Source organism: Protopterus annectens, chromosome 1.part1 (assembly GCF_019279795.1).
Source record: "Protopterus annectens isolate FY-2018-M chromosome 1.part1, PAN1.0, whole genome shotgun sequence".
Lineage (NCBI taxonomy): Eukaryota > Metazoa > Chordata > Ceratodontiformes > Protopteridae > Protopterus > Protopterus annectens.
The window spans coordinates 846,356,386-846,374,030 of NC_056726.1; the positions used below are offsets into that span (position 1 = coordinate 846,356,386).

At 43.3% G+C, this 17,645-nt stretch overlaps 1 protein-coding gene across 1 annotated transcript in view; it reads right to left on the minus strand.

Annotated features, from left to right (window-relative positions):
- LOC122815150 (probable E3 ubiquitin-protein ligase HERC1) overlaps nt 1-17,645 on the minus strand; it is a 5,886,073-nt gene that overhangs the window by 2,074,450 nt on the left and 3,793,978 nt on the right. The window lies entirely within an intron of this gene.

The following is a 17,645-nucleotide window of genomic DNA, read 5'->3' on the forward strand; positions in this document are numbered from 1 at the left end:
AGAATAAGAAGGAGTCTTTGGAGATGGGTGATCACCTCCCAAGGAAGGATAGTTCCTGGGGGGTGGGACACCTCTGGCCAAGAGCAACTGATCCACAAGACACAACACATTGTGCTCGGAAAGGCTTCTAGTGGACCTCACGGAGACTGAGGGAGAAACAGGCCTGTCCACAGAAGAGGCAAACTCAGTGCTCATCTCACCAGTCTGCACCGAGAACAATGGTGCCGAAAGAGACTGGACTATGGGTGTCTGCACCGAAGAAGTCATCGGTGCCGAGGTCATGGTCTGCTCTGACACAGGGATTGGTGCCAAAGTGGTTGTCTGTACCGAAGCTGGAACCGACAAAACTGGAGTCAACAATAAAGGTGTCAGTTCTGAGTAAGATGTTGGAGCTGACATGGTCAAGGTCTGCGCCGACTGAGTGGTCGGTGCCGATACAGTGGTAATAGTCTGAACTGAGGAGCCCCTCGGTGCCGATATAGTGAAGGCTGCAGGAGAAGAAGGAGCCGAGATCACTAATGGAGCCGAAGGCCTCGGTGCCGAAGTTCTATGCACCGAAAGCTCTGGGGCTGACTGAGTGAGCTCCGGAGCAGAAACTTTAGCCTTTTTAGGTTTTGGTTGGCGGGAGTCCCCAGCCGGGGACGAAGGCAAAGATTTAGCCTTGGTTGGAACATCCAAGATTTTCTTATGGGCTCTAGGAGGGGTTGAGGCCTCCGACCCAAAAATAGCCTCTGAAAAGGGAGGTTTAAGAAGTCCCTTCGGCAACAACTTGATTTTCTTTCCAACAAAGTCCTATTTGAAAAATTTTCACAGATAGTACAGGGCGGGTCAACAGATAAGTGGGAAGCCCCCAAACAATAAACGCACAAAGAGTGTGCATCAGATGTAGGTAGTTTGTGTCCACAATCAGAATACCATTTAAACCCCAAACTACCTTTCTTATCTGCCATGATAGTAAAAGTAGATAGTAGAAAAAGGTACCAGCCATGGTACAAAAGAATACCCGAAGGTATGAAAAAAAGGGAAGATTACCAACTATGGTAAGGGGAGAAACACCTTGCTGTAAAAAAGTAGAGAAAAGAAAACTCAAGAAAATATAGTCGCTAGATGTGACAGGGTAAGAGACAATGAAATAGAAACTTTTCTGATAGAAAAAGTAATATAAATGACTATTTGACAACAAATAATAAGAAGTTATGTACCTACCATAACGTTCCATGTTAGTTGTCTTCTTCTCGCCTTCTTTCTTGCTGGATGGGTTCGGAGCCGATCCTTGGCTCCGACTCGGCCAATACTAAAGCTCGAGAGCTAATTCCACCAGCTCAAGGCTCCCCTATATCCCACAATGCTAGACGGTAACTACTCAGATCTCGTTTGATAGCTAAAACCAAGCAGTTCTGGTCTCCATAGTATGGAGAAGAGAGAAATAGAACCCGCCTCTATATAAACCTGTATGTAAGCCACCACAAACATAAAAGGGAGAACAGAGGTGGTAGAACATGTGGGAAGGAAAACCCCAATGGAAGATCCCAAAAATTCCTATCGGTCTGTCCAGGCTAGGGGGAAGGAGGGTGGGAAGCAAGAAAGAAGGCGAGAAGAAGACAACTAACATGGAGCGTTATGGTAGGTACATAACTTCTTAATGTTAAGTTGTCAATCTTGCCTTCATTCTTGCTGGATGGGACCGCGTCCCTAGCACCTTATCCCGGGTGGTCTATCGGAACAGACTCTTGAGAACAGTGGAACCAAAGTTGGCATGGTTTCTGGAGGCCATATCCAATTTGTAATGTAAAATAAAGGTATGAGGAGAAGCCCATGTGGCTGCTGCACAAATGGAATCTATTGGCAGCCTGTCCTGAAAAGCTACAGATGTAGCTAATGCCCTAGTTGAATGAGCTCTAGGTCTTGAAGGCAGTTTTTGATGTCTGATTTCATAGATGAAAGTAATTATAGAGGTAAGCCATCTTGAAAGGGACACTTTAGGAACTGGAAGGCCCAATTTCCCTTACGCATAAGACAGGAAAAGCTGATCAGATTTCCTGAACTGTTTAGTCCTGTCTAAATAATATCTAAGTTGGCAGTGAACATCTAGAAAATGTAACTTTTGTTCTGACCTATTGGAATAATCAGGGAAGAAGACGGGGAGATCAATTGTCTGGTTTAGATTTGCCTCAGAGGAAACCTTAGGTAAGAAGGACGGATTAGTCCGGAGGGACACCCTGTCTTTATGGAAAACTAAGTAAGGAGGACGACTGCAAAGAGCATGAAGTTCAGATACTCTTCTAGCTGAAGTTATGGCTACTAGAAAAAGTGTTTTCCATGAGAGCAACTTAAGAGAGCATGAAGCCACTGGTTCAAAGGGGGGGAGAATCAAGGATGCTAGGACCAAATTCAAGTCCCATTGAGATGGGGGATCTTTGATTGGGGGCTTGAGCAGAAAAACACCTCTTAAAAAGGCTTTGCAGAGCTTATGGGACATGATACTGGAGTCTGAGACACCTACATGAAAGTTAGATATAGCAGCTAGTTGTTCTCTAATGGTAGATGAGGAAGAGCCTAAATGAAAGAGCTCTGCCAGAAAGTCTAGGATAGACTGGATAGGTGCAATGAAGGGGTCTATATTTTTTTATGCTGCCCAGAAGGAAAAACGTTTCCACTTACTATTATAAATCTTCCTAGTAGAAGACTTGTGAGAGGCTATCAGGATGTTACGGACCGAATGAGAGATTAAGGGAAGCCTGGCTAGGGTAGGGATTGGAGAAACCACGCTGTGAGGTTGAGAGATTGGAGGGACTGGTGCAGCTGGCCCGACTGGTGGGTCAACAGATCTGGCACCGGGTCCAGATGCCAAGGCTGCTCCAACAGGTAATGATGGAGGAACAGAAACCATATCTGTCGAGGCCAGTAAGGGGCAATGAGGATCATGATAACTCTCAAGGCGATAGCTTTCTGAATTAATTGAGATATCAGTGGAAAGGGGGGGGAAGCATACAGAAGTCCCCAGGGGCAATCGTGGACTAGAGCGTCTCTGGTGGGATGGCCTGGTAACGGGAAGAGAGTGAAGAAGTCATGACACTTGCTGTTTTGGGGAGTAGCAAAAAGATCGCAGCAAGGCTGGCCCCATCTTTGGAAGACTTCTTCCAGCACTGATTTCTTTAGAGACTACTCGTGAGGCATGAGAATGGCCCTGCTCAACTTGTCCGCAATCACGTTGGACTTCCCGGGAATGTGCATTGCTATCAGAAAAAGTACAGTTCTGTACACCTACCATAAAAGTAGATGTTCGAGTGTCTTCACTGTTGCAGTCATGACTGTAGGGTTCTCCCCTGCCGGCAGGCAGCCCTCGGTCGGCCAGAATCCCAAAGTCTGGGTCCGGCGTCGGCTGTTCAACCATGCTCCCTGACGTCAGAGCGGCAGGACTATAAAGTTGACAGCCGACGCCATCTTCTCCAGTTTTTCTTGCCCCAGATGTCAGGAGTCCCAAAATGAAAAAGGTCCCATAACCTTTGCAAATACACCTCAGAAGAATGGTGAAAAAGGAAATACACAAAAGTAAAAATAAGAGGGACAGGAGGAGGAACCCAGACTGCAACAGTGAAGACACTCAAACATCTACATTTATGGTAGGTGTACACAACTGTACTATGTTCATCGTGTTTCACTGTTGCAGTCATGACTGTAGGGTAGAATCCCAAAGCTGAAAGAAAGGGAGGTGGTCATAAAGAGGAAGGGGCGGCTAAAAGGCCCTGCAAGACTGCAGAGGCAAAGCCTGCCCTAGACTTAGAGTAGAGAGGTAGATTGTAGTGCTTAGAAAAAGTATGCACTGAACTCCAAGTTGCAGCTACCAAAATGTCCTTGGTAGGAACTTCCCTGAGGAAGGCCGCAGAAGTGGCAGCAGCTCTGGTGGAATGAGTCCGTATAGTCCTTGGGACTTGCTTTCCATGGTGAGAATAACAAAATCTGATTCCATGAGCAATCCATTTAGAAATGGTCTGTTTTGAAATGGCTTTACCTTGGGAACTGGAAGCATAAGAAACAATTGTTCTGATTTTCTGATGTCCTTGGTTCTGTTCAGGTAAAAACGTAGTTGTCTGTGTACATCCAAGGAATGTAAGATCCTTTCCCCTTTATTTTGAGGAGTGGGGGAAAAGGTTGGCAAGTGGATAGTTTGATTTAAAGCCACTTTGGAAACCACCTTAGGCATGAAGGTAGGATTAGTCCTCAAAGATACCCTGTCTTGATGAAAAATAATATAAGGTTCCACAGCCATAAGAGCTTGTAACTCTGAAACTCTCCTGGCAGAGGTTAGGGCTAACAGGATAGCTGTCTTCCAAGATAAAAACTTGATGTCTAAAGAGGCAGCAGGCTCAAAAAGAGGCAAGGTTAGTTTTTCCAAAACATAGTTGAGATCCCAATCAGGAATGGGAGGAGATCTAGGAGGTCTTAAGTTCTTAGCTCCTCTGAGAAACTGTCTCATGAGCTGGTGGGAAAAGATTGGGGGGTCTATATTATAATGAGCAGAAATAGCAGAGGCATGTATCTTAATGGAAGAGAAAGAGAGACCCTTATGTAAGAGATCTGTCAAGTAAAGTAGAATTAAAGTAATGTTAGGAAGAAGAGGATTAGAATCCTGAGTCTGCATCCAGGAACAAAATCTTTTCCATTTTCCTGCATAAGATTTTCTAGTGCTAGGACGTCTGGCTTCTAAAATGACATCCATAATCTGCTTGGGCAGTAAAGAAGAAATCAAAGGCCCTGAATTAACCAGGCCGCCAGGCTGAGAGTTCTGACATGAGAGTGTAGAACCTGACCCTGATGTTGGGACAGAAGGTGCGGAGACTGAAGTAAAACCCAAGGGGGCTCCCAGCATAGGTTTTTTAGAGTTGGATACCAAAACTGCCGAGGCCAATTTGGAGCCAGCAAGATTATCATCTTGGGCTTGTCCTGTTTTATCTTCAATAAAACCCGTGGAAGAAAAGGAAGAGGCGGAAATGCATATCCCGAGAGGTTCCTCCAACTGAATGACAGGGCGTCCACTGTCCAAGCTTCTCTGTGGAAAGTCCTGGTGCAAAAATTCTGTAGTTGATGATTGAGATGGGATGCAAAGAGGTCTATGTGAGGACATCCCCAGACTGCTGTTATCATCTTGAATATTTTGGTGTCCAGCATCCACTCGTGTGGATCCGAAAGGTTTCTGCTCAGACTGTCTTCCAGGAAGTTTTGTTTCCCTGGTAGAAACTGAGCTTGAAGATCCAGATTGCAAGCTAGAGCTGTGTTCCATAGATCCATGGCTAGTCTGCAAAGGGGGTAGGAATGAGACCCCCCTTGCTTGTTTATGTACCACATAACTGTGGTGTTGTCTGTCCGTATTAGCAGTTGTCCTGGTTGTAAACGATTCCTGAAGGCCAATAGAGCTTTCTGAACGGCTAACATTTCCTTTAAATTGCAACCATATAACCACGTACAAAGTAAAATAAGAACCGGTGCAGACTCGGACGACTTCAAACACAGCTCGAACAAATTTTCTTTTATTACAATAAAAATCTTCCACAGATTGCATCCACAAGTTAAGCGCTTTCAACTGCCTAAACACAGTCTTCATCAGAACCAGTTAACTTGATGAACTCCCTGTTTATATATTAAATACATCAAAAAAGGCGCCAACTTATTTAAAGCTACAACTCTCCATAATTCAGTGTTAAAATATTTAAATATTTGAATAAATACACCAAATATTTCAACTCATCCATGTTAATAAATCAAGTAAAAAACACAATATGTCTATAATGAATCATGTATAATAAAATATAGTACATATTAATGTTGTTAATATAAAAAAATAAAAAAATCATATTGCATTTTAATTATAAAAAATTATAAAAAAATTATTAAAATAGTATCACACTAAATGTAAATTTCATTAAATTCATATCTACTATAAAATATAATGCTTAACCTAATATTAAAAAAGGTTTAATACTAATGCTATCATTAATACCAGGTGATCTAGTGGCGTCTGTATATATTTGCCACTTACTTTCTTTCAACGCCAAGGACATTTTCCAGTCCCCTCCATATAAATGACTGGCAACCTGGTCAATTATAGCAAATTTAAATAGATGTTCTTCACCTTTCTCTTGTATATGCCTAGATAAAGCATTGTTCTTATCCTGTACTTGTATTTTGTAATAATGTTCATAAATACGTTTTTTCAATTGCCTTTTGCAGGAGATTTTTAGGATGTTTGAGAACAGAGGATATCCTGTGATAATGTTAAAGGATACAATATATTATGTCACTAAACAATGGGGTAAAAAATATGTACCTTTGATGGGAAAATTCAATCAAATTAATGGAGAAACAAATTTGGTTAAGTTGGAAAATGAACCTAGGGATGTGGTTTATAATAGGGTGTGTGTATTAATGTACACACCGTATGTAAATTACATAAAGGACATTGTATGTAGACATTGGGATTTGATCGCAACCTCCAACCACATTGGTACTAAATTAGGGGGCCATCCATCATTTGTTTACAAAACTGCTCCTAATATTAAAAGGTTATTAGAAAGGGCTGATAACTATGGGAAAGTTAAGGATATTCAGAAGACCACTAAAAAATGTGGAACATGTAAACAATGTAGTCGTATTAATGAAGCAGTATTCATAAGATTGGCAGATATCAACAACACCTTTGTGAGGTGCAGGGCAGGCAATTGTAACACCAAACAGGTGGTATATCTTGCCACCTGTATTGCCTGTCCTGCATTTTACATAGGCAAAACAAAAAGGCAATTGAAAAAACGTATTTATGAACATTATTACAAAATACAAGTACAGGATAACAACAATGCTTTATCTAGGCATATACAAGAGAAAGGTGAAGAACATCTATTTAAATTTGCTATAATTGACCAGGTTGCCAGTCATTTATATGGAGGGGACTGGAAAATGTCCTTGGCGTTGAAAGAAAGTAAGTGGCAAATATATACAGACGCCACTAGATCACCTGGTATTAATGATAGCATTAGTATTAAACCTTTTTTAATATTAGGTTAAGCATTATATTTTATAGTAGATATGAATTTAATGAAATTTACATTTAGTGTGATACTATTTTAATAATTTTTTATAGTTTTTTATAATTAGTTAAAATGCAATATGATTTTTATATTAACAACATTAATATGTACTATATTTTATTATACATGATTCATTATAGACATATTGTATTTTTTACTTCATTTATTAACATGGATGAGTTGAAATATTTGGTGTATTTATTCAAATATTTAAATATTTTAACATTGAATTATGGAGAGTTGTAGCTTTAAATAAGTTGGCGCCTTTTTTGATGTATTTAATATATAAACAGGGAGTTCATCAAGTTAACTGGTTCTGATGAAGACTGTGTTTAGGCAGTTAAAAGCTCTTAACCTGTGGATGTAATCTGTGGAAGATTTTTATTGTTAATAAAAGAAAATTTGTTTGAGCTGTGTTTGAAGTCGTCCGAGTCTGCACCGGTTCTTATTTCCTTTAAATTGATATGCAGGTGCTTCTGATCCTTTGTCCAAAGGCCCTGCAAACAATTGCCCAGAAAATGGGCTCCCCAAGCATAATCCGAGGCATCCGTGGTTAGAATCTGAGTGGCAGGAGGCAGACGGAAGGGTTTCCCTTTGTTTAGAGCACATGCCCTGGACCACCAAAGAAATTCCTTTTGAAGGCAAGGAAGGACGGAGATCAGTATGTCTAAACTGTGGCAATGCTGAGACCATACACTTTTTAGGTACCACTGTATTTTCCTCATGTGTAGTCTTGCATTTGGTACGAGAAGGATGCAGGAGGCCATGTAACCCAAAGCCTGCAGGAATTTCCTTGCAGATAGTTGACTTAGAGTTGCCAAGGTTCTGAAAGTTGAAGCCAGCTGTAATTGTTTTTCGGATGTCAGAAATGCCATCTGGGTTGTAGTGTTTAGAAGTGCACCCAGAAAAGTTATCTGTTGTGCTGGTGTCAAATTTGGCTTTTTTATGTTTACAGAGCATCCCAGGAACTTGAGGAGGTTCTGTACAAATTCTAGATGCTGGAGTAAGACATCCTTGCTGTCTGTCTGAATTAGACAATCGTCCAGATAAGGGTAAATTTGAATTCCCTTGAGTCTGCAGTAAGCTACTACTGGAGCCAGGCATTTGGCAGACCCTGGGTGCAGTAGACAATCCAAAGGGCAGCGCAGAGAATTGAAAGTGCCTCGATCTGGCCTTGAACCTGAGGTATTTTCTGCGATCCTGCCTGATGGGAATGTGTAAATATGCCTCCTTTAAATCCAAAGTTACCATCCATGCATCTTTGGATAGCATTGGAAGTAGCTGCTGTAGAGTAAGCATCTTGAATTTTGGAATCTCTAGAAAGGTGTTCAAGACCGACAGATCCAGAATGGGTCTCCATGAGTTTTGCTTCCTTGGGACTAGAAAGAGCCTTGAGTAAAAACCTTTTCCCATCTCTGAAAGAGGAACCAGTTCTACAGCATTCATAGCCAAAACAGCTTCCACCTGGTTTAAGGCCTCCGCCCATTGATGTTTTGGAAGGTCTGGCCATCCGCTTGGCCTTGGCAAGGTATGAAAATGGAATTTGTAACCTCTTAAAACCACATCCAAAACCCATTTGTCTTGGGTTATATGAGTCCAATTTTGATAAAAAAGAGAGAGTTTTCCTCTGAGAGGGGCTTCCAGGCAAGAAGTTCCTGTAGCCCAACAGAGGGAGTCATTGAGTTTGTTTCCTTTGAGATTGTGACCTATCCTCTCCTCCCCTAGGGGTGGAAGTAGTCCACTGTCTTGGTCTATAAGCAGCTTGTGTTTGAGGCCTCCCTCTGGAGCGTCTATATCTACCCCTCTGAGGCCTGTCTGAAGAGGGAAAGGACCAATTTTTTGAAGGCCAATTCCTGCTAAATCTTGGTGGCTGTACTTGTAAGAAATCTTTAACTGTTTGCATGGATTTTGCCTTATCCTCCATCTTTTTAATCACCTCTTCAGCTTTTGATCCAAACAAAACATTATGCTGAACAGGAGCATCCAATAATTTAGCCTTTACTTGTTCAGGTAAATTTTGTTCCTTTAGCCATGCATGCCTTCTAATGACTGTGCCAGAGGCCGCAGACCTACAAGAAGCCTCCAAGGCATCAAATCCACAGTGTAAACCATGCTTCCCAACCTGTTCAGTGGCATGCAATAAGTCATGTAATTCCTTATCATCTGCAAGGCAGAAATGGAAGTAAGCTTTTGTTTTAAGACAGACAAGAGAAATTGCTGGTATTTAAGCATATGAAACTGACAGTTTAAAGCCCTAATGGACAAAGTAGCAGAAGTGTACACCTTTTGCCCCATCTTTCTAAGGATCGAGAATCCTTTTCAGTAGGAATGGGATTTTTGGCAGAAGCGGCCTTAACTCCCTTAGGACCCTGAGAAATGGTTTCAGGGTCAGCAGAAGGGTTCTTGTATAAAAACTGATGGGAATCAGGAACCCTGTAATATCTATCAGGCTTAACAGGAGCAGGAGGAAAAGAGTCAGGGGTTAAGTTATCCTCCGAAAAGGCATCATCCACAATATCCAAAACAGGAGGAATAGCCAGGGGTCTATGTTGGGGAAGAAGAAGAAAATCCCTCAGTCTTTTCTTGGATTCCGAATACTCCTGTCCTTCCCAGTGGAAATGTTCCCTCATCTCATGCAAAGTTTCCCCAAAAGAGAAATCCTCAGGGGGAGAAGCTGAAGGAATGGATTCTTGAGCATCAGAATCCTCATAAGGAGGGAAAGAATATTCCTGATCAGAAGAAGAAACTGAGGAAACAGAAGCCTGATCAGAGGAATCATAATAAACATCCTGCCTTGGCCTTTTGTCTGGAGGGGGATGTGAACCCCTAATCATAGTAAGTAAATCCTCCGCCATCTTGAGTAACTGTTTCTGTGATTTGGGAGCTGGTTCAGAAGAGGCCTGTGCTGAAGTCTTTGATTTAGGAGGAGTCTTTGCCTTTGTCTTTGCCTTTACTAGTAGCTGAGTAGGCCTGAAAACCCCTTCGGAAGCCGGTACCTGCACAGCGGCTCCGGGCCCATCCGAAGGAGCATTGTCCAAAGGTCCTGCAACAGAAATATTTAAAGGCCTGGTTGGCTCCTCATGAGAGTCTGTTTCAGCCGTTGGTTCTGAAATGGCCGATGACAGGGGCTGCAAAAGCGCCTCACTGACAACGGCCAAACCTGAAGTTGGCTCCGCTTGTGCACTATCATCAGATTTGGACCTCGGAGGCCTGTCTTTATCCTTGTGACGTTTGTGAACTCCGGTAGCCGGGACCGTATCCGATGACATTTTGTAGTTAAAACGCCTACCGAAGTAATGAAAAGCAAAATCGTACCTTCGCTTAATTGTACGTTGATTGAATCTAGCACAAAACCGACAACTAGCTACGTCGTGGTCAGGGCCTAAGCAAGGAATACAGTAAGAATGAAAACCCTTATGAGGTATTTGCTTCCCACATGAAATACAATTATTAACTTTTTCTGACATCGGAGTGGAATAAGAAAAAAGTTTCCCCAACGGGGTACTTAGCTTTGAGTGGAGAAGAAAATCTTCAGACCGAAGTATAGAGAAAAATTCGTCAGGAGTCAGCCGACCGGCACTTGTGAACTGCTATCACCACACGGCAAGAAAGACTGGAGAAGATGGCGTCGGCTGTCAGCTTTATACTCCTGGCGCTCTGACGTCAGGGAGCATGGTTGAACAGCCGAAGGCGGACCCAGACTTTGGGATTCTGGCTGACCGAGGTCTGCCTGCCGGCAGGGGAGAACCCTACAGTCATGACTGCAACAGTGAAACACGATGAACATCACTGAGAAGAAATCGCCCACTGTCAAAGTCTGAGTGCCTCTCGACATAAGGGGTAGGACTTGGTTCCGCCTTGTTTGTTGATGTACCACACTACGGACATGTTGTCTGTCTGAATTGCAATAGTCCCTGTGGGAAGAGAGTCCTGAAGGGCTTGCAATGCTAAAAGCACTGCTCTCATCTCTAAGACATTTATGTGCAAGTGGCACTCAAAAGGTTGCCACGTGCCTTGGACTGTCCTGCCCTGATAATGCCCCCCCACCCGATCAGGGAGGCGTCCGTTGTCACCGTGGCGATTGGGGGGGGGGGGAGAATGAAGGGTCTGCCCTGGAGAACTTGATGTGATGAGATCCACCAAGACAGGTGATTCTTGCATGATTGAGTTAGTAGGATGATGTGAGACATCGAGAGCTGTTGGAAGGACCATTGAGTAAACAGCATCCACTGGAGGATCCGCATGTGAAAACGAGCTAAGGGGAGAAGTGTGATAGTAGATGCCATGAGTCCTAATACCTTCAAGACTACCCTGGCTTTGACCTTGTTGCATTGAAGTAGAAGGTAAACTTGTTTGCGGATATCTAACACTCTTTGCTCTGTAAGTCTGGTGGAAAGATTGAGTGTGTCTAAGGTGGCGCCTATAAAGGTAATAGATTGACAAGGCGACAAGGCAGATTTTTCTAAATTTATTGAAATGCCTAGAGCTTGGCAAGTTTGGATGGTGAAGTCTCTGGATAGAAGCAGTTGATGTCTGGTGGTGGCGGTAAGGAGCCAGTCATCCAAATATGGAAACACCTGGAATCCTTGACGTCTCAAGTGAGCCGCGACCACTGCCATGCATTTGGTAAACACTCGGGGGGCTGTAGTGAGACCAAAGGGCAGGGCTCTGAACTGGTAGTGACTGGCTCCCAGCCTGAAGCGGAGAAACCTCCTGGAGGGTTTGTGCATTTTGATATGGTAGTACGCATCCTGAAGGTCTATCGAGCACATCCAATTGTCCTGACCCAAGAAGAGTAGAATGGACTGTAGCGTGACCATCCGGAATTTTGTTTTTTTTGATATAGTTGTTTAACTTGCTGAGATCCAGTATTGGTCTCCAGTCCCCTTTTTTTTTTGGTACCAAAAAGAATTTGGAGTAGATTCCGGATCCTTGCTGGTCTGCTGGGACTGGTTGGATAGCTCTTTTTGACAGCAGCTTTGATATTTCTAATGCTGCTTGTTCCCTTAGACTGGGTGGAACATCTGGAAGGGATCCTTTGGGTTGGGATGGGATGTGAATAAAGGGAATTTTGTAACCCTCGGATATGATTGACTGTACTCATTTGTCTTGAGTGAGGGAAAGCCAGGCTTTTGGGTACAGTGATAATCTTCCCCCGACTGCCTCCGAAGGTGGACAGCCGGGCAGCTCCTCAGGGATGCTGAAAGGGTTTATCAGAGAAAGTTTCTCTGCTACCCTGATTTTGCGGACCTCCTCTGTCCCTAAGGCAGCATCTATTGTTATTCCCCCCTCTGCCTCTAGAGGGGAATCGACCTTGTGCGTCAGATGAGACTCCCTATGGTTTGCGGAACCACATTTTTCCTCCCTTCTGACCTTTTGGATAAGGTCTAGAAGGGGTAGAAAAACGGACTCCCATGGCAGAGAGAGTCTTACCTTCCTGCTCGCACCTAGTCAATGTATCCTTCACCTGAGATCCAAACAATGTTGAGCCATCAAAGGGGGAATTGGTGAAGGACGCTTTGAAAGGGTCCACAAAATTGCAAAGCCGCATCCAGGCGTGACGTCGTAAAGCTACACCTTTGCCTGCGGCCCTACTCGCCCCATCAGCCGCATATGAGATAAGCCGCATGGAGGAGTTGACAATCGAATTCAGGGTTGCCAACTGGGAGTTCATTTTGTCTTGGAACCCCTCAGCTGTTGGATCCTGCATGGCCTCACCCATATCCTTGAGCAAATCTCTCTGGAGCCGGGTGAAGTGACACAAGTAGTTCAGCGACCGCATTGAAAAGGTCGCTGATGAAAACATCCGCTTACCGTACCTGTCCATGGTCCTAGACTCCTTATTAGGAGGATGGACAGGTACCGAAGGATCGGCTAACTCCTTCTTAGTGGCTGCGGCCACCACCATGGCATCAACAGAGACACCCTTAGATAGAAACTCTTTCTCTTTAGGGGCAGTAATAAATTTTGACGGCCTCCTTGGGGTAGGTTCCACTGAATCAGGGGCCGTCCAAGCCTCCCTTGCCACCACTTCCATAAGGGGGTCAAAGGGAGGGGACACCCAGGAGGTGGAAGGGCGAGAGCCAAACACCTCAAGGTAAACCGACTCGTCCTCTGAAGGGTTAAAGGCGGGCCAGTTCCCCCTCTGTTTCAGGATTTCAAGGATGTCAGCAAAAGAGACATCCTCAGAGGGGGACCGAGGGGAACCTTCAGATTCCTCCAAGTCAGTGTCAGAGGTGACAGACTCAGGGGAGTCAATGTGCTTCTTCTTGCACTGTCTCTTCCGAGGGGGTTCTCCTTCCGGATCAGGAGAGGCCTCGGAAGAGGAGGATATTCCCAATAGGGAAACCTGAGGAGCTGGCTCTCTACGGTCTGTTACAAGGGGGTGGGTAGAAACCACTGCAGGCACTGAAGAGGGAGGAGCTGACGGAGCCGACTGTAGGGTAGACACTGGGTCTAGCACGCTCCGCATGACCTTGAAGGTGCCCCTATCAGCCAAGGCCAGAGGTCCCCACTCCGAGGGACAAGGACCCCCTCCCCCAGCACCGACAGGGACGGCTCCGAGGCCGATGTTGGAGCAGAACTCACCAGCGCCGATGCCCTGAGAGGGAGAATGGGGTCGGACAAGGGTCCGATGCCACTTGCCCCCTCAGCGCCAAGATCCCTCCAAGGAGGAAATCGGAGCAGACGATGGAGCTGGAAGGGAAGGTATCAGCTCCGAAGCACTGACAGCCACGGCTCCGAACTCAAAGGAGTCTGAGGAGGAATAAAATCAGGGATGGAAATAGCCGCTGACTGGTGAGTAGGGCTATGCAGCATTTGGGCCAGTGCCTCGGACTTGAGAAGTCTACTCACCACCCTTTGTAAATCATGGTCGGACAGCCTGGAGGACTGAGAGGAATGAGACCTATGGCTCCGCTCCGACAGAAGAGGGGATCCCGGAGCCGTGTGGATGGAGCCGATGGAAGGGGACCTAGACCTCTTCTTTGAAGGTGGCTCTGATAAGCCTATCGGAGCCAACTGAGTCTTGACAACCTCAGCTCCAGCTAGAGCCGAGGTAACGGTATGAGACTTCGAAACATCGGCTCCAGCCGGAGCCGATGTCGAAGCAGCTTTAATGCTTCCAGGAGACGGCTCTGAAGCTGGAGCCGACGGCCTGGAAGTCTTAGAAGGCTTCCCCGATGCAGACTGGGTCGGGGGGCCTTCAGGCTTTAACAAGCCTCGAAGAATTAGCTTGTTTTTGCGTTCCTGCAGGACTCTAGGGCTGAATGCATGGCAAACAGCACACGATTCCTGCAGGTGCAAAGGTCCCAGGCAATAGACACAAGAAGTGTGACCGTCTGTCAGAGACATTTTCTGACAGCATGAATCACACTTCTTGAAGCCTGAGACCTTGGAGTCTTTAGACATCCTGAAAGGCTGTGTGAAAAAAACACAAACACAACACACAGACACACCCTTTAACCAAATAAAAATCCAGTCACACTGAAAGGACAGGGAAAAAAAAGAGGGAGTGGGCCAAAGGCCTAAAAGTTAAGAAGGGGATAAAACAGGAATTTTAACACAAGGGGGACCCAATTTAAACTAAGGGAATACTTTGTATAAAAACTAAACTAAATAGAAAAAAATAGGGGTAGAATTTGAAGTTTTTAAACAAGAAAACTTACTAACCTGCCAGAGCCGGAAGAAGAAGCACCTCGTCAGCTAAGCGACAAACGAGATCTGAGTAGTTACCGCCTAGCATTGTGGGATATAGGGGAGCCTCGAGCTGGTGAAATTAGCTCTCGAGCTTTAGTATTGGCCGAGTCGGAGCCGAGGATCGGCTCCGAACCCATCCAGCAAGAATGAAGTCGAGATTGACAACTTAACATCTATACTTAGCTCAGGAGAAGCAGCTTGACGTGACCGAATGGCAACAAGGCAAATGAAATCTGAGGTAACAGGGAGAGGGGATTATGGGTAAGAGTTTAGCTCGAGAGTCTGAAGCTGACGCAAGCTTGGAAAATGGCCGGCTCGGTTTCAAGGTCGGAACCGATACCCATGCGTAAGGAATGAATGAGGATTAACAATATCAGATGTATTACTATAACTTCTTAAATGTATATGTTTGAACAGAGAATTCTGGAAAGGATGAGGTTAATCTCAGTCCTGCTAATTTTGAAAAATAGGTTGAAAATTAAATGGTTTGGTTTATACCATAAAGATTTTATTTTACAGGTCTGATTGCACCCAGAGACAAAACTGTCTGGAAAAAAACAGCGCTAGGAATCTTACTATATTGTTCTTAGGGGTAAACTAATTGCTACCCTAAAACGTTGGATGTTTTTGAAATTGTTTATAACTTTCAGATGCTGTAACAGATCTTAGCAAAGCTCTGGGTATATACTGTACTACAGTCAGGTGACCAGATGTGATGTCATTCTATAACCAGCATCAAAATGATTCTTTAGGTATCAGTGAAAGATTTGATGGAAGCTTCACAGCAGCACTTTGTTTTCTGGAACCTGACAGCAAAGATCTCTCACAGATATCTCACACAACCACACATCTCATCTTGTCTTGCTGTAGTAAGCAACTCGGCAATCATTATTTTGCCTTGCTGTAGTAAGTAACTTAACTAGGGAACAGTAATTCTTTAGTCAGTCAGGAAAATATAGTGAGATTAGTTAAGTATTGTTTTTCTGCATTTGTGTGAATCTATCCAACTGTGTAATTTTTTATATTTCCTATGATTGAAACTCTGGTGTTTGTTGTAACTAGATATTCAGTATTCTTATGTTTTTTTATTTTATTATTTATTATTAAATATTTCTATAACTTTCATTGTTTCTGGTCTTTTAGAGAATGCTGTTAGTATTTTAAGATTACTTATGCTTATTTTAGTGACACTGTGGCCGCTCCTGAAAGCTGCATTGGTCAAACTCTACCATTTGTATTAGTATTAATTTTACTCAGTATAATTGGGTATCCTTCTAACAGCCATAGAGTAGCTGACTGGTGGCAGCTTAATTACCTTATAATCTGGGCAGAGGGGGCATAACTAGTGGATCTCTGCTAGCCTTTCCTGTGTGTGTGTGTGTGTGTGTGTGTGTGTGTGTGTGTGTGTGTGTGTGTGTGTGTATGTGTGTGTTAACTACTTGGAACAGGGACTCAGAGCTCAAAAGTGGTCAGTGTGGAGTCATGTTTGAGGCCTTGAGAGAGAGTCCAGCCCCAGGTCTGAAATGTGTTCCCTGTGTGGTCTAAAAGAAAATTGTGCTTGGAGCAGACAGCTGCATCTGAAGATATTGTGTGTATCCATTTTTTGTTCCTAGTGGCAGTCCCTTACGGGTGTCAGTGGTGAAAATTGAGGCTCCTTGATTATTGGCCCAGAGTAAGGCCTGTCACAGGCTTTACAAGAAAAAGTGGTTGAGAAAGACTGGATTTTTGTTGACTCTGCTAAACTTGTGGGGGGACTGAAAAGCATACACCCAACTTCATGTCACTGAAGTTTGGAAGAAGAGAAAGGGAAAAAAAAAGAAAGTAACTAAGTAAAATATTTTTTGTTCTTAACAGTATTTGTATACTGTAACATATTTCATGATATAAACTGCATGTTATATAGTAAAGCATTTTCACTGATTGTTGTATGTGATAAGAATGCTAATGTAAACAAGTACTTTTTTCATTTTCAGCTTTAAGAAATGTAGGTATTACAGCATAAAACATAAGAAAAGCTGGGCAAAAGCATGATTAAGTTAATATGCTGTAATCTTGGGCTGTTGGATGGGGATAAGGTGTAAAAGTGCAGTGATCATAATATATGTAGAGTTGGGATGTTTTCTCTTACTTCTGCATAAAGGAATATCTGAATTAATCCCCTTGGCTTAACCTAATTATTTTTTGTGTATTTTTTTTTTTTTTTTTTTAAGCAAGTGGGCTTTAATCCCATTTATCGGCTGAAAAGAGAGGAATTTAAAGTTTTAGAATTAATTCAGGGGCTACTAGAAAAGACAGAAATTTGTCTGAAAATATAGCTACAGAGTGGGATACAATTAAAGTGGAGTTTAAATTAGGGAGGAAATAAGGGAAAATAAGATATGGCTAAGAAGTAAGAATTATTTAGAGGGATTGACAAATGTTAAAAGTATTGCAAAATAGGGTGAATCTCTCAGCAAAAGAAAAGGAGCAACTGCAGAATACTAAGCAGAAAATAATGGATTACCTTGATAATATGCACGAGTTTAGAAAGATTGCTATTATGCAACTATTTTCTGATAATAATTGTAGAGCACAAACATTTTTAGCACAACGACTCAGGAAACAGAAAGTGGAAAGGGCTGTCACCAAGCTTAGACAGCCTATAACAAGGAAGATAACAAGAGATCATGTAGAATTACTAGAAATATTTTTCAAATGTTATGAAAGTTTGTATAAAGCAAAGAAATATGGAAATCAAGAAAAGGTACAAATGGAAATGTTTATGGAAGAATTAAATATGACAAGGTTAGAGGTTGATGAGGCTCAATTACTAACAGGATAGGAGGAGATGAGATAAAAATGGCTATGTATAACCAATCTACAGGA